The following is a 24740-nucleotide window of genomic DNA, read 5'->3' on the forward strand; positions in this document are numbered from 1 at the left end:
GAAAACCTAATAAAGTCGCAGATCTCATTTCTGAACCATTCCTTTGCATACCTGTGTGATGATCCTATGTGATGTCTTTACTCTTTGTATTTGTTCCTTTGTTTAGCTATAACTGCCCCTTCAGAGTATGCGAACATGGAAGAAAAGAATTGTCACTATGATCTCTTAGATCAAAATTTTGTTCTCTTTTTATACTTACAGTGGCAATAGGCTTTTTAAAAGATTTATTTATTTACTCATGTGTGACACACATAGAGAGAGAGAGAGAGGCAGAGACATAGGCAGAGGGAGAAGCAGGCTCCCTGCAGGGAGCCCAAGTGGCACTTGAACCCAGATCCCAGGATCACGCCCTGAACCAAAAGTAGATGGTCAACCGCTGAGTCACCCAGGTGTCCCAATAGTTTTTCTACTAGTAGCTAGATACCCTTTACATCAAATCAATGTAAATCATACATTTGGTGGAAGATTCAGTTAAGAGGATTTTCATTATGTACACAAAGGAACCAAGCCACAAAGAGGCCCAAGTGCTCAGAGGGAGGTCAGTGAGGGCATTTCTTTCCTATCAAGTTAAGTACAGAACCAATTTCCAAAGACCTCTCTCCAAAGAGAGAAAAGAAACAGACACTGAGCATGCCACAGTCACAGCACTGGCAATAGCTCTTAACAGGACAGATGTTGGAGAACTAACTCATGTCCTGCCAATGAGGAAATATAAACAGAATTTAATATTTTAAAAATTCACAATTTAGCCATTGAGTCATATATTACTTGGTGATAAACTGTCCCGCATGTTAAAGACTATATTGCAGATGAATGTCATTTTTTGGGCAATGACTTGGTATGCTGCTTACATGTCTAAAAACACATTTTGTTTTTTGTTCCTTCACTTCTGTTGCCTCTAAGAGATATATATATATATAAGAGAGAGAGAGAGAGAGAGAGAGTCATGTACATCACATTCCGGCAAAATGTTGCTTTTAATTTGTACTGGAAGAGTGAACCAAATATCTTCATTCACTGAATAGGAGTAGCTGAAATAGCCACATACATAAGAATGGTGTGTGTGTATAAAATATGGTATAGTTGTGTATAGATAGATGGATACTATGTATATGATAATGACAAAAGTTTGAGTTAAATAGACTTAATTCAAATTAATTCAATGTAATGCACATTGAGACTAGTCATAGGAAAACCACGAGGATTGTCCCCAGTGATGTTTTGAGTTTTGGCCCTGGGATCCAGCCTGCATCTGGCATGAACACTCTGGGATGTTTGAGACCTGGAATAAGTCCAGGCTTTATGGCTGGGCAGCTACCCAGTCAGGGAGCCTCAAGGGGGGTCCTAAAGCTCAAGGAGGCTTTAAAGTGTCTGTTACTTTTTGGTAAGGCAGAAAGCACTATACACTCTGGAAAGATCACTGAAGAACCTTAGACCATCTGTTTTCTACCATAAGAATCAGTCCTTGGATGAGTGGCTTCTGTCACTCACAACTTTAGCTCAACCACTAACCCTCTAAAGGGCTTCGGGTCCGATTACCAACCTCCAGGGTCTCTTGCCCATTTCCTTGCCTCATGATTTCCAAATGCCAAATCTCAAATTAGTAATCTGTCCTATTGCTTCTGATACAATCTAGCATCAAGGCCACAAACATTCAGCATCATCAAAATCATTGTAAAGTGGACTTTAACGAGGCAAAAGAAAAGCTTTAGAAAAACAATACCTCTGAGAGGTCTTAAAAGTACAGATAAATAACATTTCATGACAAAAATTCACTGAAAAATTGCTCTCAATTTTGGCTCCTATTATTTCTATCTACATGCTTTAACGTAGATTCATATAGGGAACAAAGCTGAAAAAAGTAATGTCTATTAGTATTTGATTTACATATTTATAAAATTACAAATGTCTATGTTCATATATTTATAAAATTATAAATATTACATATACAGTTATATGCTTATTTTATATATATTTGTTACATGTAAGTTATATATTATATAATTATATACTTATATCATATATACAGATTCTGACTCCATGCAATGATTATTTCAGAGAACACTTAGTTATACTAGTAGTATCCAAATACTCATAAGACAACTAATTGGGTTATTCTTTAAGTGATTTCTGTTTTTGTGTTGTAAGCACATGACATCATAGAACTTGCTATACTCATTTCATTTGTAGGATCTTTTATCTTTCAACTTTCCAGCAAACAACACCCAGCCTACTTGCATATTCTGCCTTAAGTGGCATTAGAGTCATGGTACTTTTTCTTTTTAGAAAGAGTATATGTGTGCAGGGGCAGAGGGTAGAGAGAGAAGAAGAGAGAATCTTAAGAGAGTGCCAAGCCCAGCGCAGAGACCAATGACGGGTTCCATCTCATGGCCCTGAGATCATGACCTGAGCTGAATACAAGAGTTGGATGTTGAACGAACGGAGCAACCCAGGTGCTTCTATGGTATTAATTTTTTGATATTCATATTTAAGTACTCTCTGGAAAGAACTGAAGTCACAAGAAAGGATAATATCCACATTACAGATTTCCTAAAATGAGTAGACTAACTAAATAGAAAATATTCACAACGAATATAATTTCACTGAAAAATACCCAAATCTGTGACCCCCCAAAAGCTACTTAACAATTGAGAACTGAAGTTGAGATGAAAACTGAAGGAAAATGGGATTTTACAAGCAGCCCATTTAAAATTTCCTCAGGAACAGTGTGGCTAAAGCCTTCTTAGCAGCTATGATGCTAGCACCCCAGAAGGAGGCTTTTCTTCTCCCCTGAATCATGATTGATACAGAGTATAAGGATTTAGTCTCAATCATAAAGAGAAGAAAAGAGATAGCCAGAGCCTGAATGTTTCTCAGGGAAACCAGATTTTTACCCCAGTGTAATTACGGTTTGGGTCATTTTGTAATGATACACATATGTATATACATATATGTATATGTATAGGGAGCCATTAACTGCCTCATAGGTTATAGTGGAAAATAAAGAAATCAAAGAGTAACACCTCTTTTATGGAGAAAAAGGGTACATCCATAACTATAACAAACTGAAACCAAAATAAATGATCTCTCTCCTAAAGGTCCTTTGCTTCTGCCATGAATTTCAGAATAAATTTCACTCTATTATCTAGAATTACAGAAATCAAAACATTTATAATAAAACATATACATATAAATGATATATAAAATGTAAATGTATTAAATAAAAATATAAAACTAAAACCACAATAAGTCTTGTTAACATCCATTATCTACATAGTTACCAAAAACACTTTTATTTTGCTGGTAAGTACTTTTAAGATCTAGTTTCTTTGCAACTGTCAAATATACAATACAATATTAAATATAGTCACCATGATGTACATTACATCCCCATGACTTATTTATGTTATTTTTATTTTATTTTTATTTTTTAAGTTCGTATTTATTTATTAATGAAAGACAGATTGGGGGGGGGGGCAGAGACACAGGCAGAGGGAGAAGCAGGCTCCATGTAGGGAGCCCGATGTGGGATTCGATCCTGGGTCCCCAGGATCAGGCCCTGGGTTGAAGGCAGTGTCAAACCGCTGAGCCACCCGGTTATAAAACTTTTTTAAATAAGTTTTTAAGCTTTTCTTATTTATTTTATAATTGGAAATTTGTACCTTATCACAAGCACCTATATCCATTTCACCCACCACTCACCCCCTGCCTCTGGTGACCACAAATCTGCTCTTTGTATCTATGAGCTCATTTCTTTTTATTTGTTTGGTTTTGTTGGTTTTCAAGATTTCACATACAAGTGATATCATATGGTATTTCTCTCTCTGTGTCTGACTTATTTCACTTTGCAAAATTCCCTCAAGTCCTATCCATGATATTGCAAATGGAAAGATTTAACTTTTAATGGCTAAATAATATTCCATTGTATCTATATATCCCATTTTCTTTATTATTCACTGATGAACACTTGATATCGTTTCCATATCTTGGCCATTGTAAATAATGCTGCCTGTGAACATTGGGGATGCAAGCAATTTTTCAAATTAGTATTTTCATTTTCTTCAAATAAATACTCAGAAGTGGAATTCCTAGATCATATGAATGTTTTATTTTTAAGTTTTTGAGGAAACTCCATACTGTTTTCTGTAGTGACTGTACTAATTTACATTCCCACCAAAAGTGTACAAGGGTTCCCTTTTCTCCACATCCTCACCTATATTTGTCATTTCTTGTCTTTTTTTATATTAACCATCCTAAAAAGCATGAGGTAATATCTAATTGTGGTTTTGGTTTGCATTTCTATGATGATTAGTGATGTTGAGCATCTTTTTGTGTACCTGTTCTGTTGGCCACCTGTGTCTACTTTGGAAAATTATCCATTTAGATTGCTCTGCTCATTTTCCAATGGGATTGTTTCTGTTTTGCTATTGAGTTTTGTAAGTTATTTAATAATTTTGAATATTAACCCAGATACATGATTATCAGATACATGATTCGTGAATATTTTCTCCCACTTGGTACGTTGTCTTTTCATTTTGTTGATGGTTTCGTTTGCTCTGTAGAAGTTTTTTCACTGATGTAGTCCTGCTTGTTTATTTTTGCTTTGTTTCCCTTGCTTTTGGTATCAAATCCAAGATATTATTGCTAATGATACTAATGATGTCACAGAGCTTACCTGATTTTTCTTTTTTATGTAATATATAATGTTCTCTAACATACTTTATAATATAATTTGCATGATTTTTATAGTTATTGTTTGCCTCTCTTCCAGAATGCAAGCTCCATAAAAGCAGAGATTTCTCTTGTCATATTTTCCTATTGCTGTCTTTCCAGTGCCTAAAAGAATACCTAGCACATAATAAACACTCTATAAATATTTATTGTATGATGATTGAATTTTATAGATAGTAATATAATTTAAAATTGATTATCCTATAAGTTTTAAGCTTTTCTTGGTTACTACTACATGATAGAGAAGTTTAATCAAAATTCTTGGGACCAAAATTTCTTAAGGTGTGTTTGATGGAACATGACTCTCACAACATACTCTTGTCAAATAAATTTTTAATATATGGTTTACCATACCTCCTTCTTGGAGATATGAAAAGTGTGTCAGTATATTATAGTCTCTGAGATAGTGCACTGTACAAAAACCTCTTTAATTCGAATCCAGCATTTCCTAAATTTACTTAATGTACCTCTTTTTTCATGGAGCAGCTATTAGCATACCTATGGAGTGTTTGTTCTGATGCATACACTGGGGAAACATTGTTCTAGAACAGTGGTTTAAAAATAATAATAATAATATCTAAAGGGGTTTTAACCCAGAAATACAAATTGGCTTAGCATATGAAAATCAGTCATTGTAATATAGTATATTAACTAAATAAAAGATAGAAGCCTCATGATCATCAAAGCATTTGACAAAATTCAAAATTCCTTCATGAAAAACATACTCGGGATCCCTGGGTGGCGCAGCGGTTTGGCGCCTGCCTTTGGCCCAGGGCGTGATCCTGGAGACTCGGGATCGAATCCCACATCGGGCTCCCAGTGCATGGAGTCTGCTTCTCCCTCTGCCTATGTCTCTGCCTCTCTCTCTCTCTCTGTGTGACTATCATAAATAATTAAAAATTAAAAAAAAAGAAAAAATACTCAACCAATGAGGAGTACAAGGAAATTTCTTCAACCTGATGAATGACATCTATCAAAAAAAAAAAAAAAAAAAGAGAGACTCAGTTTACATCATCAATGGTGAAAAACTGCAAGTTTTCTCCCTGTGATCAGCAATCAGAAAAGAATGTTAACTTGCACTATTTCTACAGAACATTAACTAGAGATGCTAACCAGGGCAGTTAGACAAGAAAAAGTATAGAAGCATCCAGACTGTAAAGGAAGAAATAAAACTATCTCTATTTGCAGGTTACATGATTTTTATGTCAAATACACATATATTATTAGACCTAATAAAATGAATTCAGCACTGTTGCAGGACATAAAACCCTTATACAAAAATTCATTATATTACTATGCACAAAAAATAAATAAACCAGAAATGAACCTAAGAAAACAACTCCATTGATAAAGCATCAAAAGGAATAAAATGCTAAGGAATAAATCAAACAAAAGAAGTGCAATGTAAGCACACTGAAGAGTACAGAACATCATTAAACTTTAAATCAATGGAGACCTAAATAAATAGAAAGACATGTTGGAATGGAAAGAATCAATGCTATTAAGATGGAAATTATCCACACATTGATCTCCAAATTCAACACAATTCCAATTAAAACTACCAGTTGAATTTTTTCCCCAGAAATTGACAAGCTGATCCTAAATTCATGTGGAGGCTCATAGGACCCCCAAATAGCAAAGACAATCTTTGAAAAGAACAAAGCTACGAAATGTACTTCCCTATGTCAATACTACAAAGCTTCAGTAATCAAGATGGTGTGGAACTAGCCAAGGATAGACATATAGATAAAGGAAAAGAACGGAGAATTTTCACAACAGATTAATGATGGAGCTGAGATTCAAACTCAGATGAAACATGAAAATCTGTTTCTTTACTACCAATTAAGTTTTTTTAGTTGTCGTTCTCCATATTCTCCACAATACCTAACCCAGCACCAGGTGCTTTATAAGCAGTCAATGGTAACCAATGAATGAATAAAAATACTGCTGGTGATAACAGCTATCCCAGAAGGTAGTGAATGGGATATAAAAAAGAGGATTATACTTTTAAGGACAGCCCACCAAAGAAAGAAATTAAAAACTGTAATTGTTGGAGTGCCTGGGTGGCTCAGTTGGTTAAGCACCCAACTCTTGATCTCAGCTCAGATCTTGCTCTTATGGATATGAGTTCAAGCCCTGTGTTGGAGCCTACTTAAAACAAAACAAAACAAAACAAAACAAAAAGCCCCCCACAAAAACCTGTAATTGTCTATGTTCTGAATAAAAACACAGATGGAGTTTCTACTAACATTCTTCAACCTTCAGAATGGATTAGTAAGAATACGAAGTTAAAAATTATCAGTCTCAGGCCGAAAAATTATCAGTCTCAGTCCACCCGGGTGGCTCAGCGGTTTAGAGCCACCTTCGGCCCAGGGCCTGATCCTGGAGACCTGGCATCGAGTCTCACGTCGGGCTCCCTGCATGGAGCCTGCTTCTCCCTCTGCCTGTGTCTCTGCCTCTCTCAATCTCTCTCTGTCTCATGAACAAATAAATAAAATCTTAAAAAAATTATCAGTCTGAAATATAAAACACTATCAAACTTAAGACCAAAAGTGGAATTAGAGTAATTAGGAGGCATTTACCTCATAGTTCCACTTTTCCTGCCAACTTATTATTTTCAGTGAGATTGAAATATTTTAGCTATGTAGGTGGGGAAATTTTACATATATACTATACAGGTGACATTTCCTCGGAAGTCCCAGGAGCCACTATAACTTTTAAGATCCTTGGAAATTTTTAGTCTGGAATGGATTCACAAAACAATCCTAAGGATTTTAATGTCATCAGTGACTAATACGCTCCATCTCAAACCTGCTTTCTCGGACACAGAGAATAAAATGCTGTCACAGTCAAGCTCAGAGGTGATAGTGTTGGAGCACTAAGCCCGTTTCTAACAAATTTAGATTCGACTGTTATTTTGTCTTTCTCCTATCCTAGTGAATTAGTCCACAAGAACATGGCATATTCTTTGGAAGCTGAGAACCTATCTTCTTACAGTCTGGGATGCATGCCTTACAGCTTGGATTGTAGGATATACTTGTGGCAGCTGCTCAACAACACAGGGGAAGGATGTCCAGAGGAGACTGTGGGTGAATGATAGGCCAAACTGCTCAACTTCTTATTAATCTCCTTTTTAGACTTGAGAGCTAACCACAAGCAGTTGCATGCTTTGGTAAAAGTGGATCATAGAAACGGAAATAAATGCCATATCTGGCACACATTGTAGACTCATTCCTTTGGATAGTTGAATGTAAAGAGTTGTCTTTTATGAGGTGATAATGTCTAACAGGTATTTTTAAAGGGCTTATATTATATCTTCTAATATTATATAATTTAAGCTATTTTTAGGTAAAGCAAACAACATCTGAACATTGGTATTTCATTGTCACTAACCCATAAAATCATAGAGAATAACTTACTTCATTTTTAGAACTTAAATTTTCCTGCTTGTGAAAACAACGATAATAAAAGTCATCTTTCTATTCCTGTGTTAACAGGAAAGCTATTGCACAGATAACATAAAATATCACTTTGGCATGAATTTAGCCCTGAAAGAGTGATGTGGGCCTGTGCTAGAAGAGTACAGGACCTTATAGGGTACCTTCTTGGTAGCTAAACTTAAAAGCCTAATTTATCTTCCTACTCTTGTTTACCCTTTGCTCTGATTTTAATATGTAGTCTTTTAACTCGTTATATTATATATTTATTTTGTAAGATACCTGCCCAGAACTCTTTTGGAAAAAAATGAGGGTATAAATAATCAAATTTAATGAAACTGTACAATCCACTGGATTTTCTTGAGCATACACTGGGTATTTATGGGGGTGATGAAACAAACAATAAAAAAAGTCCTAAGTCATTGCTTAGAACACCAACTTGTTAACCACTTAAAATGCATAAATCATGGGGCGCCTGAGTGGCTTAGCCCATTAAGCATCTGGCTCTTGATTTAGGCTCAGGTCATGATCCCACCTCCTGGGCTGGAGCCCCCCACCCTGCCCCCCTGGGCTTTGCACTCAGCAGGGAGTCTGCTCAAGATTCTTTTTCCCCTCTGCCCCTCGCCCCTCACATGCAGACTCTTTTTCTCTAAAATAAACAAATAAATATTTTTTAAAAGCATAAATTATATACAGATAAACAAGGCTTGCCCTAATGTTTGGGAGAAATTTTGAAATATAAAAATGCTCTAAGTAGAATTAAATATTTATTAACATACTTTTATACTTCATTCTAGGTACCAGACTCTAGGTTGGTTGTTTTGTATGTATGATGTATGTTCTCTTATTACCACCATCCCCACTTTCCAAATGAGGAAACTAAGGATCAGAGTCACTAAGCACCTTGCCTAAAGGCACCCTGTTAAAAAGTGGCAGCCAGGATTTGAAGCCAGGCAGGCTAGCTTTGGGTGTATTATACCATTATGTAGCATTAGTTCTTGAGACAGAAGAAAACGGTTGTGTGAATAGCTCTGTGATTACCAATTCTAAAGGCTCAGTAACATCATCTTAGGAAGAAAATGTGGGAGGTTAAAAACATTCTGAAGTCTGGGCCCCACTCAAAAATCATCATGTATATTTTCTAAAAGCCCCATAGGTGATTCTCTTCTTGCTCCCCTGGGTTATGAACTACGGAACTAGATGAACCATAAGCTTCACTTAATAAACTAAAGAGCAACAAAGACTCTGAAGAGATCTTCTATATTCTGAGCAGGCTCTTCAAAATCTGTGGAATATAGGAATGCAATGAGTGCAGTGTCATAGTGATAAAACAGTTATGAAAATAGTCATGACCCAAAGAAACCAAGCCATATAGAGGCCCTGAGCTTTTACTCCTTTCAACAAAAGACAACATTTGCAGCCATAGGACGTTATTGCCTATTTTCAAGAGAATACAGAAATGTCAGTCCAGAGTGAACAAGGGCAGATGAGGCAATACCTCCTTTACAGCCTGTTTAAGTTACACTTTCCATTAACAGAAATGGGAAGATGTACCATTGTAAAAAGGCCACTCGCTTAGCTAAAAGTATAGCCACATGCTCCATTTTCAATACATGAAAAAGAATGTCCTTTTAAATTTTTTTTTAATTTATGATAGTCACACACACAGAGAGAGAGAGAGAGAGAGAGAGAGAGAGAGGCAGAGACATAGGCAGAGGGAGAAGCAGGCACCATGCACCGGGAGCCCGACGTGGGATTCGATCCCGGGTCTCCAGGATCACGCCCTGGGCCAAAGGCAGGAGCTAAACTGCTGTGCCACCCAGGGATCCCAAGGATGTCCTTTTAACTTATGTTTTATGGTCAAAACAATGCAAAATACCTTTAATAACTTTGATTTGTGATAGAATATCACAGAGATCGAAGGTTAATATATACTGTGTGCTCAGAAACAAGATTTTATTTGGAAGAGAGAGAATCAGAGCAAAGGATCAAGAAAGAGATGAAATGAAAAAGGCTTGATAAAGTATGGCCAAGTAATAAAACTAACATGTATTTTTCTTGAGAGGTGTGATTCCACTGGAGACACTTTAATGTCAACCCTCCCAACCTTTCCAATTATTTTAGTTCCTGGAGTTTCCCAGATGCACAAAGGATTTAACAAATTATAAAGACCACATCAGTGAATTATTCACTTGACTCCTCATTGTATATTTCATTCACATCAACACTGCTAGACACAGTCGTATCAGGTGCCAAGTTCCTGAAAACAAAGGCTGTCTTTTCCTCAGTAATGGCTTAGATGCTTCAGATCCTTTATGGTCTGATGGAGATGTAACAAAACAATATATGTCCTCAAAACCTCCTCATGTTTATTCTTGCACTAACAGACGGATTTGCTAATGAAGTGACTTGACAAAGTCAAGCTGTTTGTAGTTTGAAACTATAAAATAACTCCTCAAGAATTTGGAGAGCCCTACATAAATTCAAATAAGCAAAAGGGATTATCATTCTGTATAATCCTCTATAGACTTTCACTTTTGAGGTATACTAAATTGTTTGATGATAAGGGAGAAACCCACCAAACAATATAGAAAGAAATAACCAAAAAAAGGAATAATAGTAACTGGAATTACAATAATTTGGACAAGGTGTAGGCTGACATTTTCCCCATTACGACAAGAGTAGTTAAAAAAGGTAGGCTAAACAAATTAATACTCTGCATAAGATTGCAGAGCAAGTAGTATTAAAATAAATATTTTCTGGCATTTTTTTTGAGAGAAAGAGAGACTGAGTGTGCACATGTGCACACACAAGTGGGAGGAGGTGGTGCCAAGGAGGAGCAGAGAGAGAATTTCAGGCAGCCTCTGTTGTGCCCAAGATTGCGAATCCGAGAAACCACCAAGGAGCAGACACCCAGGCAAACACAAGAGGGTTTATTTACAAGCTGGAGCTTGGGTCTAAGCATACCGGACACAGCGGAGCAGGGACTTGGACCCCGAGGTGGGTTTCAGCTGAGTTTTAAGGGCTGGTCTAGGGGAACTTCAGAAGGGGGGAGGAATTTCTCAAGTTCTGTTTACATTCTGATATGGGGCTTTCAAGGGCATTGAGCTCCATTCTCATTCTGATATGGGACTTTCTGCCATGGGCATTGAGCTCTGTTCTTATTCTAATATGGGGCTTCATGCCCTTGGCTTGGGCTCTGTTCTCATCCTAATATGGGGTTTCCTAAGACATTAAGCTGTAAGCTGTGTTTTTTTTCCCTATAACTGAAATAATGTAAATTTCAGCTCTTATTCACAGGGGCCTGGGATGGCTGTACCTGTGCTAATGCTGAACTTAAAGTGGAATGGCCTTAATTTTCTCCGCCTGCACAGCCTCCACGCTAATCTATTAAACAATTCCTAATTTAAAATGCTTTAAAAGACACAATAGTATGCATAATTCTTTTGTTCATATGAGGTATTTTTCTAAGTTTAATTCCATGCTTTTATATCTAATATTTATTAGTATTGTAAAATATCCAACAAATTGGGAATGTTTACAATGATTTATGAGAGTATTTTTCTGCATTTCAACGTCAAAATGCTATCTGCAATTTTCTTTTTAACTTGAAATGTTTATTCATGGTTCAACTTAAGAGCAATATTTGGAACTATTTCCATTCAGGTGAAAATTTAACATATTTGATTACTTAAAAAATATTAATTTGCCTTATATCATCTGGCTTCATGTTTGTTTTTGTCTGATACAGACTGACAATTGTCCTTAAAATACAAATTTAAAATAAAATAAAAATTCTGCCATTTGTCTTTTTTTTTTTTTTAACTTCTTTGCTCTCCCGTGGGCTGGCTGGGCTCAGAGGCAGGTGGATCGCCGCTCCTTCCAGACCCAAGCCCAGGGCGCTGGATGGTGATGCTTCACCCAGGGTGGGGGCAAAGTGCCCAGGGTAGCAGCACTTCTTATTTTTGGTGGAAACTGCCCCTCGCTCCTGCTCTCAGGACCTGGGGGTGTGCGCACTCATCGCGACTGTCCCTCTCTTAAGTGGGGCACTCCGCGCGCCCCCCACCCCCCGTCACCTCTGCGCGCCCCCCTGCAGCCCTTGCAGCGCCCAGGGCACCCCAGCGGCGGCCACTGAGCTTCGGGCAAGTTCACCAGTTGCCTCCGTCGCCGCCTGGGAATCTGGGGCCCCCAGCGACTGCGAGCCCCGGTCTCCCTGGGACCCGGCGAGGGCGCGCGGCCGCTGTGCCTGCCCCACCCGCCACCCCTGCGAGCGGGGAGGCCCGGAGAGGCGGGGGCGGCCAGCGGCTGGCCTGGGGCAGGAGCAGCGCCGCCCACAGCCCGGGGTCTGGAGCGCAGGGGAGGGGGAGCGGCTGGGGGCAGAGCTCTCCTCCTCGGGGGGGACCCCAGCCGGGTGCACAGCAGCACCAGCCAGCTGCCCAGACGCGCGGGGGGTCCTGGAGCGGGGCAGCCCCGGCGCCGGGGTGGGGGGGGGGGGGACAGCTGCAGCGGGATCAGGCCTCCGTGGAAGCGTGGCTGGTGATCACCGGGACTTCGCCTTCTCTTACTTTGTTAGGAAAGCCACCAGGTAAGGAGGGGACCCCGGAGGACGCGACTCCGTGGCCGGTACAGTCGAGACGCCCAAGCGTGGGGTCCATCCCACTTGCTCACACTTAGATGCAACAGTGTACAGGCCGGACCCCTCCCTCCCCGCCCCACACCCCCGGCTGCCCTGGCGATGCCCGAGGGCGACTGTTCACAGACACCCGCCTTCAGAGGCCTTCCCCGGCCCCCCTCTAGCCTCCGGGGCCCCCTAAATCTTAGCGCCCCCCAAACCCTCCCCTGCAGCTCCTCCGGGAGCACCATGTCCAGCCTGGTCGCAGCGGCTCCGCTCCGCCCGGCCCCCCTCGCCGGCCCTCGCGGGGCGGGGAAGCCGGCGGGGGAGAGCGGAGGAGCCCGAGGCAGCAGCAGGCGGCGTCCTCCCGGGGTGAGTGCGGTCGCCTGTCGCCCCCCGCAGTCCCTCCCGGGCTCGCGCGCTTCCTTCCACTCTAGGCTGCGCCCAGGGCTCCGCGGCGCGCACGGAGGCGCTGGGGAGGGCGGCGGCGGCGGCCAGCGGGGGGCTGGCGGGTCCGGGCCTGGCCAAGCCCGAGGCCGGCTCCTCCCGGTCGGAGCCCAGCGCCCGGGCGGCGGCGGCGGAGGGCGGGTGCCCTTTGGAGACCGAACAAGGTAGTTCCCGAGCATCCCCCCCTTCCCACTTCCCTTGGGGGCGCGGGGCTGGGTGCGGGGTGGGGGCGTCGGGGTCACGCCAGCGGGGGGGTGTGTATTCTAAATAATACACCTATTAGAATTCTATCAATCCATTTTTTCATTCTTACTTGCTACTCTGCATGGTTTTATAGTCTCTGGGTCTGCGCTAATATTTCAGTGCATCGACTAGTTAAAAGGGAAAGGAAAGATGGGTGTAAAAACAAGAAAAGCAGTCGATTTCAAGTAGAAGAAGTAAGCACCTGCTTGTTCTCAAAGATGCTTCTGGTTTTTAATCAGCTCAGAAGTCTGGAAAACCCTTGTAAGCAAGAAAACAAGCTATTTCATCTGGCTTCGGTTTCCATTTCACCGCCAAGAAGGATTGATGGCTTGCGAGTCTGACCTGTCACTCATGGAAATTAGCTTGCTTTATTCAGTTACCCAGGGAACGTTTGGGTTTATGGACTCCTCTACTGTTATGAATTATACATTGCCTTTTTTTTCTTCTATTGTAGATGGATCTATAGTTAAGTATGCAATGTTCGAGAGCTTTTATGGGTCATAGAAAGCCTGTCATGATAGGACTGCAACTATACTAAATACTCAACTTTCACTCATATACAAATAAGCAGTAAGTACCATGTTAGGGTAGTACACACATGCGCATTTGCTAACCACTGCTAATTTGGTTTGCTAATCACTGCTAATTTGGTTTTGGGTTCAAAATTTACTTTTTTAAATTTTAACAATATACCTCACCTTCCTGAGCAGAACACGTTAATAAAAGGTCTTTCTTGACTCCTTGACATAAGCTCATCATCATGCACTTTATTATATATACTACACCAAATGGTGACGTTCACAGGAATCATTGAGCTGCCGCGTGAAGGGCTCCAAAACGTGCCACGGTGAAGTAAGGACTCTTCTGGGCTGAAGATAGCTGTGAATCCACAGTACAGGGAGAGCTTTCTTTGAAGTCCCCTTATCCATCTAAAGATATATCCTCCCCCTAGAAAACCTCAATTGTCTTAAATCCTCTCCCCAAAAGTCTCATCCCCCAGGGAAGACCGGTTCATCACAGAGCCTCAGAAAGGTAGGCACTACACTCAGACAGACATGGGCACAACCCATCATATCTTCCATCTGTTCTCCTAAGGACTCACTTGTCTTTCCAAAAATTCATTTACTCTCCCTTCAGTGGCCTTTCTCCCTGCTCCTTTCCCTTTTTAAAATGCTCTATCTGCTCTCAAATCTCACCACAGCTCTGGGTATTTAGTTCTTGTCGTGAGGTCCCTTTACATGTAAAATTAAAAATTTATAAACGTGGATGCCTTTACTCCTGTTATTTTGTCTGTTGTCAGTTTTGTTCACACACCCCCAGGTACTGAACTGAGAGGGTCAGGAGCAAGTTTGTCCTCCCCTGAGCAGCATTTCTGGCCGCTGTCTATGTGGCCCAAACTGCTTTACTCATTTCATTTAAGGTCTTACTCTGTTAATCCCTTAAATGTTTCTGTTTTCCTTCCTTTCCACCTTCCTTTTCCATTTTCTTCTTTCTATTCCTCAGTTCTCTTTCCCCTCCTCTGTCTCTGCCTCTGCGTTTCTTTCTCTCACATTAAGCTTCTATTTCATCTGCCATAGTTCCTCTCACTTCTTGCTGTTAAGAGTGTAATCACCTCCTCTCTAATCTTCCATGGGAAGAGAAAATAAATGCCCATATGTTTTAGAGTTATTTCTAAAAGCAGGTCGAGCAGGATTCACCTGAAGACTCTTTTTTTAATAATAAATTTATTTTTTATTGGTGTTCAATTTGCCAACATACAGAATAACACCCAGTGCTCATCCCGTGAATGGGTGATGGGCACTGAGGGGGGCACTCGACGGGATGAAGACTCTTAATATAAAACTCTTCCTTCAGTGAAGTGCATGACTTTAGTGTATAGGCCTCGTAATGTCTATTTTACTTCCTCAAAAGAGATTTTTCCTTCCTTCTAGATTTGGTCAGTTGCAGATAACTTACATAGCTACAAATATTTTCTAGATATATGAAGCATTGTGTATGAAACATACACGTGCATTACGAAGAAAAAAGTTGAAATTTCATTTTCATGTAATTAGAAATATATACACTTCTTGCACATACATATTCATATGTATTGTATACATTTGTATATGTGTATGTAACAAACTGCACATTTACACAAATTAGTGCATCAGTTCTTTTGAGTTGTTTTAAGATTTTTTTTAAGTAATCTCTACGTCCAACCTGGGGCTCGAACTCACAATCCTGAGATGAAGGGTCACACACTCCACCGACTGAGCCAACCAGGCATCCCTCTTTTGGCATTTCTATTTGAATCTAATCACATGTATATTCTTAGTCTCATTCCTTATTATTAGTTTATAGTTCATGATTAATATTAGTTTATAGTTCATGATAGATTTTTGTATCAGTTAAACCACAACCAAATTACCTACCAATGAAAAAAAACACCATATCCGATTTTACCCTAAAAATTATTTTATGGATAGCCTGTTGCTCAGCTTATATAAAGTACTTTTCAATTAGAAAAGATTTTTGCGTGTACTAGGTTCTAGACACTGCTCTAGCTAGGAGTCACTGGGAGAGAGAAGGGAGATGAACTGATAAGGCTTCTGAACTACAGGTGTATTTAGGTGTTAGAAGTGAGGAAAACTATATAAAGGCAGGAACTTTTAAATATCTGTGGTGGATCAAGGGCATTGTTGACCACTCATTCCAACAAAGGCAAGCAGCAATGGAAACAATAGTACCAAGGACTCAGGTAAGAAACACATGACACCTTTTTGGAATTGTAAGTAGTTCAGTAAAATTCAAAATTCATTCTCTCTCTCTCTCTCTCAGTAAATGTGTGAAAGCAGATTGTCTTTGCTTATCTGCCTATTTGGTTAATATTCTTGGGAATAACTGTTATTGTTATTGTTACGTATCTGTACAAAGACTGAGTCACAAAAAGGACATTTGTGAATAAAAATGACCTTAATTACATGGCATCATGGAGCAAATGAGTATCCATGGAGATTATGTAGCTAATTCCCCACTCAGAATATTTTCACATTGTGAAGATGTTTGGCTTTTGTTTTGTTCCTTTTTGATGTGTGCAATGTATTTATTTGCTAGCCCTATACTTATTTTGTTATAGCTTTTATTTCAAAGAGGCTATCGTCTGGTGTATACTCTTAGCATTTAAGGGAAAAAAAACCCCACATCACATACATCCTAGAGATTGCTATTCAAATCTTCCCTCTATCACTAACTAGCTGTGAGACACTAGGCAATTCTTTCAAGCTTGTTGGGCCTCAGTGGCCTCATTTGTATAAATTGAGGGTTTGAGTCAATGACTTCCTATGACTGCCTGAATCAAAGTGATTATTACCTCTGCTTCTTTGAAGTCCAAATTGATATTCAAGTAAAAAGTTCCTCAGCTACCAATCCCTATACTTTACAGCAGTGAAATTTAGAAAGATTTGTGCTTCTTTATGTCTTTCCCTCTTGAGGCCTACATGCATTAGCTCTTCTTTGAGTGTTAATGAAAATGTAAATTCATGCTGAAGTAGCTTTCTAATTAGATTTGTTTATAGAGTGATTTCAATTGTATCTTTCCTGAAAATTAGAAAAGGAAAATGATCACTTATTGAAATCACTGAATTTATCATACATTTTAATTAAGCAAGGTAGGTAATTTTGTTCTCATTTCACAAGTGAGAAAAATGAGTTAAAAGGGCTTTTAGGTTTATATTATGTGCATTTTATCACATAAAATAATTTTTTAAAGAATTGTTAAATGTCTAAGATAGTGAAGTACCTGAATATATATATACATACATATATATTATAACTTTGACCCAGATCTGTACAAGGCCAAGTCTATATTATATCATGAGGGTTTTGTATTAAGAATCAGGGTTGGGGATCCCTGGGTGGCTCAGCACTTTGGCACCTGCCTTCGGCCCAGCGTGCGATCCTGGAGACCTGGGATCGAGTCCCACGTTGGGCTCCTTGCATGGAGCCAGCTCCTCCCTCTGCCTCTCTCTCTCTCTCTCCGTGTCTCTCATGAATAAATGAATAAAACCTTAAAAAAAGAATCAGGGTCAATTACACATCTTTTAAACTCTTGGCTACATCTGATTTTGGGGAGGCCTTCTATCCCATCCATCTTCCTCTTTTGACCCTAAGTTCTCTATTTTCTAGCTTTTATCACTTTTTTTTCATCTTCCAGGACACTTTCATCAACCTTGTAATGACTGATAAAAAAGCAAAAGCTGAGATGCCTGGGATGTGCAGTTGGTTAAGTGTTGGACTCTTGCTTTCAGCTCAGGTGGTGATCTCAGGCTTGTGAGGTGGAGTGGCACAAAGGGCTCTGCACTCATTGCAGAGTCTGCTTAAGAATTTTTCCTCCCTCCACCTCTGCCCCTCCCCACTGCACTCTCTTTCTTTCACTCTAAATAAGTGAACATCTTTTTAAAAAGTATTTTTTATTCATTCACGAGAGACAGAGGACTCCTTTTTTTAATAAATTAATTTTTTGTTGGTGTTCAATTTACCAACATACAGAAAAACACCCAGTGCTCATCCCGTCAAGTGCCCCCCTCAGTGCCCGTCACCCATTCACTCCCACCCCCCGCCCTCCTCCCCTTCCACCATCCCTAGTTCATTTCCCAGAGTTAGGAGTCTTTATGTTCTGTCTCCTTTTCTGATATTTCCCACACATTTCTTCTCCCTTCCCTTATATTCCCTTTCACTATTATTTATATTCCCCAAATGAATGAGAACATACACTGTTTGTCCTTCTCCGATTGACTTACTTCACTCAGCATAATACCCTCCAGTTCCATCCACGTTGAAGCAAATGGTGGGTATTTGTCGTTTCTAATGGCTGAGTAATACCTGGGAAATGAACTAGGGGTGGTGGAAGGGGAGGGGGTGGGGTGTAGGGGTGAATGGGTGACGGGCACTGAGGGGGGCACTTGATGAGATGAGCACTGGGTGTTATTCTGTATGTTGGCAAATTGAACACCAATAAAAAATAAATATATATAAAAAAATAATGTATGTTTCCAATAATAGAAATTATGGTAATAGCTCACTAAGACCTTTTACTTAATTCATCACAAAGCCCTATGTGTATCTGTCAAAAAGATTCCTAATGTGTTAATTCATGTATTTCTTCACAAAAGAACCTCTCACCTGGACAATTACTATAAACCTGTGATAGAGCTTCTCTTTCCATTGTCCATACTGTTCTCCAAGTGAAATTTCTCAAAAGCTATCTGATCAGGTTATAGCCCACTTTTAAATCCTTCAGTGGATTCCTGTTACCCTTGGTTTGAAGTTTTCACTTCATAGAATGGAACACAAGGCCTTTTTCAACATTCCTGTTGATTATTCTCTAAATTTTCTGCCGCTTCTACTCCCTAATCTCCACCCACTTTGCTCTGCTGGGATGCCAAACCATTTGCAGTCTCTCAAAACAGGTCCTGCTGACTCTAGTTTATGTAAAGGCCTTCACATGCTTCCTGGCATGTTATAAATGCAAAATAAGTGCTGCTATTATCTTTACTATCACTCCTGATCCCTGCTTTACTCTCCCCCCACCAAATTGTTCCAAATTTCCACTCCATCTCATTGTCCAGAACTTAATGATATGGCCACCCCTGACCTACAGGAGAGCCTGGGAAAGTCAATCTTTGAATCGAATGGCCATGCACGCAATCGGTTTTTAGGAGTGCCTGGGTGGCTCACTTGGTTGAGTGTCTGACTCTTGGGTTCAGCTCAGATCATAATCTAGAGTTATGAGATGAAGTCCCCACATTAGCCTCCATGCTGGGCATGGAACCTGCTTAGAATTCTCTCTCTCTCTCTCTCTCTCTCTCCTCTCTCTCCCCCCCCACCCCTTGCTCTCTCTCTCAAAAAAAAAATTGGTTTTATTAGAAAGGAATAATGTATCTTGGGAAGCCATTACTTCTTGATGTAAAAATTAATGTCTGAACTGAATTTTGATAATATCACCACTCCCTTGTTTAAAAATACTGGCAGTGGCTTACAGGTGTGCTTACAATAAAATATAGCATCTATGGGAAAAGCAAAAAAAAAAAAAAGGTTACAGATAAACAGGGCTGTTATGGTGGACTTGCCATCATTCTTCTTCTTAGTGCATCCTGTAATACGCAGCTACTATCGTTTGGTTCAATAAGGCTGCACGAGCTCCAGCCATTGATTCCACATTTTACCAAACAGGAATGAAAAGTCACAAAGAAGGATGCACCCCTTCTGTATTAGTGTGGTTAGGCTGTCCTAACCAAATACCACTGACTGGGTGGCTTAAACAGTAAAACCTGTTTTTCTCATAGTTGTGGAGGCCAGAAGTTAGGGAGGGGAAGATAGATGTGTAGAAGAAAATCAGTGTGCTGATGATGCTTTTACTAGAGAGAGATGAAATGGACCCTGGACAGGAAAAGAAACAAAACTTCACTACTCAAAGCTAGAGATCCCAAAATATACAGCTCTTAAAAACATGATGAGAATATAAATACTAAATCCAAACATATAGAAGATCAGAAGAATTAAAAATGAGAAATGACACATAAAGGACCTTAAACCCTGGGATTGGGAGTAATAAGTAAGAATTAAATGGAATAAAATTATAATTCTTTTAAAATTACTTGGAATAAACTATCTTCTTTTTACAGAAATGTTAACACATAAGGCATTAATCAATTACCCCAAATTAAAACATCGTTAGAAAATAATATATATAATATATATGAATGTAGTCTTGAGGCAAAGAGGGTATTCCAAAAAGAGACCTAAGCCTCAGAAAAGAAAAAACTAGATGGACTTGACAGCACAAAAACTGCAAAAGCTTATACAGCCAACAAACCATGTACTCTGATCTCATTAGAGCCCTTTATGACAATCTGTGTTTTCTAAGAGGAGAATAAAGAGTAGCAGAAAAAAAAATCCCTTGAAATCAGAATCAGCTCATTCGATCCTATAGAAATTTCTAAAATTCATATTTCTGAGGATCTTCAGTATCGATCTCCAACTCATGTTTGCAGTGATGCCAAACCAAGTACCATGTAGCCGTCCTCAAAGGCCTGGCAAGGGGAAGATTTGCTGTAAGCATGGAGGATTGGGGATAGTCCCAGGCAAGCCCTTTCAGTGACCACCTCTCTTTGTTCCTGGCCTTACACAGTAGAAGCATAGACTCGGTCCAAGGCGCAGTGGATGCCATCCTCATTAGGGTGCACCTGTTATGAGTCAAGCCAAATCTGAAACATTTCCATATAGTGTTCTTTTATTTTTGGAAAGTGGAGACTCTTTAAAACAAAAGGGATGTTTAGGTGTGTCATTGCTGTCTTTGATCCCGGCACAAATAATTTAAAAACATGAGTTGCGCTACTCCTGACTAATTCTGGTGGCATCTGGTTTGCCTGATTTCCACCTTCTGCGTTTCAAATTTTTTAGTTAAAATTTTCAAATTAAAATTCCTGCTATCATCATATATACCCATATATGCACACACGTATATAGACGTGAATATGTATGCACTCACGGGGTGATATGTATACACAAGCAAATATGTGTACCTGTATACATATGCAGATAAACACCCACACATATGTGTGTTTCTATGTAGGTACACGTACGTGTGCATGGACATGTTTGCGTATAAATACACATATATAATGTATAAGTAGACATTTTAAGTTATAGATTAATATATAGCTACATAATTGATGAGGAAATGTTGTCCTATTTATTTTTCAAAACATCTACATTTCCCCCCTTGTTTCTGTGAGAAATACTTTCCCAGCCATAAATGCTTAAATCCTTTTTGATTCAGAATCTGTTTGTGAGAGACCATTTTATACTTCTGATTCACAGGCCTCCTCCATAATTGATCTCCTACAATGGTTTTGTGACAGGCTCCTTTCTGAAGCAGGCAAAGAAATAAGTGAGATAATGCAACCCTATTTATTTATGAGGATTGTATTTTCATTGATTGACATCTGAACCCAGAGGAAATATGGTTTCATTTTCCACCAGCCGGGTGAATCGAGATTAAATGTCACCTAAATTCTCTCAAGTCAAGAATTCTTTTTATCATCCCCAAAACAAGAGAATCGTTTCCATTAGCCTGAACACAAAGCTTGAAACTTCGTTCCTTACGCCAATTTGTCATGATTTGTATATAATTGTGAGGAAACTAATTAATGTGTTTTATATTTTTCCTATTAATTAGTAGACATTGTGGAAACTTCTGTCAGAAATGTCAGAACATTTCATAGATTTTTTTTTAATTCTCCTTTGAGCTTTCTGGAAATGATGGTGCAGGCTCTTTTCTTTGAAGAAAACTGGAATTCTTGCCTTGGATACTAGTACTCATAGTCGAAAATTGTAGTATAAAATAATAACTGTTTTCCCCACTATTATTTGAAGCCTTAGAATGGGGAAAGGAAGGATAATTGGTTGTTATGTCTAGTCTGTGACAGATTTTGAAAACTAGTTTTGAAGTGTTTACTCTTGTATTCTTTAATGTTTCTTATATGAAGGTAAAATAACCAAAATCAACCATGGAGAGAAAAACCAAACACTTCCTTGAGGGACTGAAAGATTTAATTATGGTCAAACGAGATAGTGTTCAAAATTTTTCATGTTTAAAGGAAGATGCTGTGCTCAGACGGTCTCACTTAGAAGAGATAAATGAGTCAGCTGCTCCATGGCCAAGTGGCCAAACTTTTAATTGGTCTTTATCATAGGTGGGCTGTAAAAATCCTATGTGAAGATTTTGGGTGTCAAAAATGAGCATTTCCGCTACCACATGCAATTTGCAGAAATCCATCTGACAAGTCAGCCTCTAAGGCAAGTATCTCAGCCAAAGGTTTCACTTCCAACAACGTTAAGGAAGACAACAGACAGCTAACAGGGAACGAAGGAACCACGAGGACGCTGCAGCTGAAAGTGCATGTGGGATTTCCTGCTCTTTAGAAAAGGCAATTCACTTTCCCTGGCTGACTCTTCAAGAGATTTATTTTCCTTTTTTGTCAGGATGAAGGAGATAACTCATAACCAAAGAGCAGCTGTTTTTATGACGTGTTCGGTAATAAAGTCTAATAAAGCCTAAGGCCTCGAAAAAAATTTAAATCACTTATTTCAAGGTACAAATTAAATGTGCTTAATTGTTCTACAAGCTTGCTCCTCAAACCGTGAGCATGGGCATCACCTAGATGCTTCCTAGGACTGTAGGATCACACTCGTACCCTTACATACACTTCCAGTATCTTCATTTAAACAAGACCCCCAGGTGCATTTAATATGCACATGCATATTAGTCTAAGAAACCCTGCTTGACAGTATCTGTTCCGAATGCTGATCCAGATCCAATATCTTCATTTCCTGGGTAATCAATACCTCAGGTGCCCGTTTCAGTGTTGGATAATTCCAGTGATTATGAAAATCTTCCTCACGTGAAGACAAAATTCTGCTTATCTATCCTATGCATCAAAATAGTCCATATTCTTCAAGGGCCAATCATGATAAGGTTTATTTCTCTGTCAGGATAGAATTTCAGATACTTAAACTTGTTGCTTGCTCTATTTCCTTACTCTTTTCTAATCCCTTTCGTCAGTGCTCACAAAGTAGTTATTTCTCCAGCCACGTTGGATGCTCTATACGAACTACGTCGTGATAATTTGGAATCAAGGTGTGGTCTCTCGATTTAAAAAGCAGTATTCCAGTGATCAATGCAGAGTTGAGTAAATGCTGCCTCCTAGATCCTGCACATTCTTTCTCTATTACTGAAACTTAAATTGCATATATACACACACTGTATACATCACAGTGTACTGTATTCTTAGACCACTTCAGAAAATATACTATAAACATTTCATTTTGCTTTTTAAGAAATTATGCATATCATACCCTCATTTAAAACATTAAACAAACTCCATTAGATCATGTTGATGGGAGCTCCTTGAGAAAGGACACAGGTCTTCCCTTTCATTCTTACTACCGGTCATAATCTGCTGTACATGTTAGGCATAAAATAATGATTTTCCAGTTATTGTGTCCATCTTTGATGTATAGAAGTAAAATCAGAGGCATAGTGAATATTGGCGAGAATGGAGATTCTGAGTTGCAGACCAACCTTTTCGCCCTGGTTACGAGACTTTGAATGAGTTGCAAGCCTGTCTAGACTTTGTATGCCTCACCTGTAAGAGAAAGTACTAGAATCTACTGACTTTCAATCATTTTTTTAAATAGGGATTTTTTTCTTACTCAAAGGAAACCTTACTTAGAGCACAAATCTCATAAAATGGTAAGAGCTAAGTTGCTCAAGCTGAAGAGGGGGATTGAAGAGGAAGGCAAGACCTTCCTAGAAAATGAGAAGGAAAGTACGTTAACCTAATATGTATTTGAGAATCTCAAGTAAATATTATGAGAGGCAAAAGCTCTAATATGTGTTAGAGACTCAGGATTAAGCTTTACTTTTCCACCAAGGATGGCTTACGTTAGTTTGGATATCTCTTATATTTTGAATATCCTTTTATATTCTCTTATTTTGGATCTTTCAATGTGCAGTTATTTCTTAATGTTGAGAAAGCTGAAATGTGAAAAAGAACTCTGGGTAAGCCTTTTTTTTAATTTTAGTAGAAATAAACATGAAATCTACCCTCTTAAATGTTTAAATATGCTGGTTGAACAGCCGGTCTCAAGGATGTTTTCATCTCGTGACTGAAACTATTCCGATGGAACAAAAGGTGCATTTCCACCTTTCATTCTCTTTGCCTGGCAACCACCATTCTAACTTTGTGCTGTGATGTTTAACCATTTTATATATCTCAAATAAGTAGAATCATGGAGTATTTTTCTTTCTGTTACCAGTTTATTTTATTTATCATAATGTCCTCACAGTTCATTCACATGCAGCATGACGGGATTCCCTTCTTCTTCAAGGCTGACTAATATTCCACTGCCTGTCTGTACCACACTTCCTTATCCATTATTCTCTAATGGTCACTGAATGATTTCTACTTCTTGGCTGTTGTGAATAATGCTGCAATACATATGAGTGCACGTATCATTTCTAGATTCTGCTTCCAATTATTTTGGATAAATATTCACAAGTGGGATTGCTGGATCATAAGATAATTCTAATTAAAAAGAAATTTTGGGGAGGGAGAAGCTCTCTGCTGTTTTCCATGGCAGCTACACCACTTTACATTCCCACTTAGAGTGCACAAGTGTTCCAATTTCTCCACATTCTTACTAATACTTTAAAAAATTTTGGG

At 39.1% G+C, this 24740-nt stretch overlaps 1 long non-coding RNA gene across 6 annotated transcripts in view; it reads left to right on the forward strand.

Moving 5' to 3' along the window:
* Positions 1-12672: 12672 nt before the first annotated feature.
* LOC144291587 (uncharacterized) overlaps positions 12673-24740 on the forward strand; it is a 42151-nt gene continuing 30083 nt past the window's right edge. For 3 of the 6 annotated variants that reach the window (XR_013358911.1, XR_013358910.1, XR_013358906.1), the window contains exon 1: positions 12673-12753. This is a non-coding gene — a long non-coding RNA (uncharacterized LOC144291587). Of the gene's footprint in view, positions 12754-13109; positions 13153-13281; positions 13392-13922; positions 14041-24740 lie in introns of those variants that run through there. The other 3 variants (XR_013358909.1, XR_013358908.1, XR_013358907.1) reach the window with 3 other exon arrangements.

Source organism: Canis aureus, chromosome 20, assembly GCF_053574225.1.
Source record: "Canis aureus isolate CA01 chromosome 20, VMU_Caureus_v.1.0, whole genome shotgun sequence".
Taxonomy (NCBI): domain Eukaryota; kingdom Metazoa; phylum Chordata; class Mammalia; order Carnivora; family Canidae; genus Canis; species Canis aureus.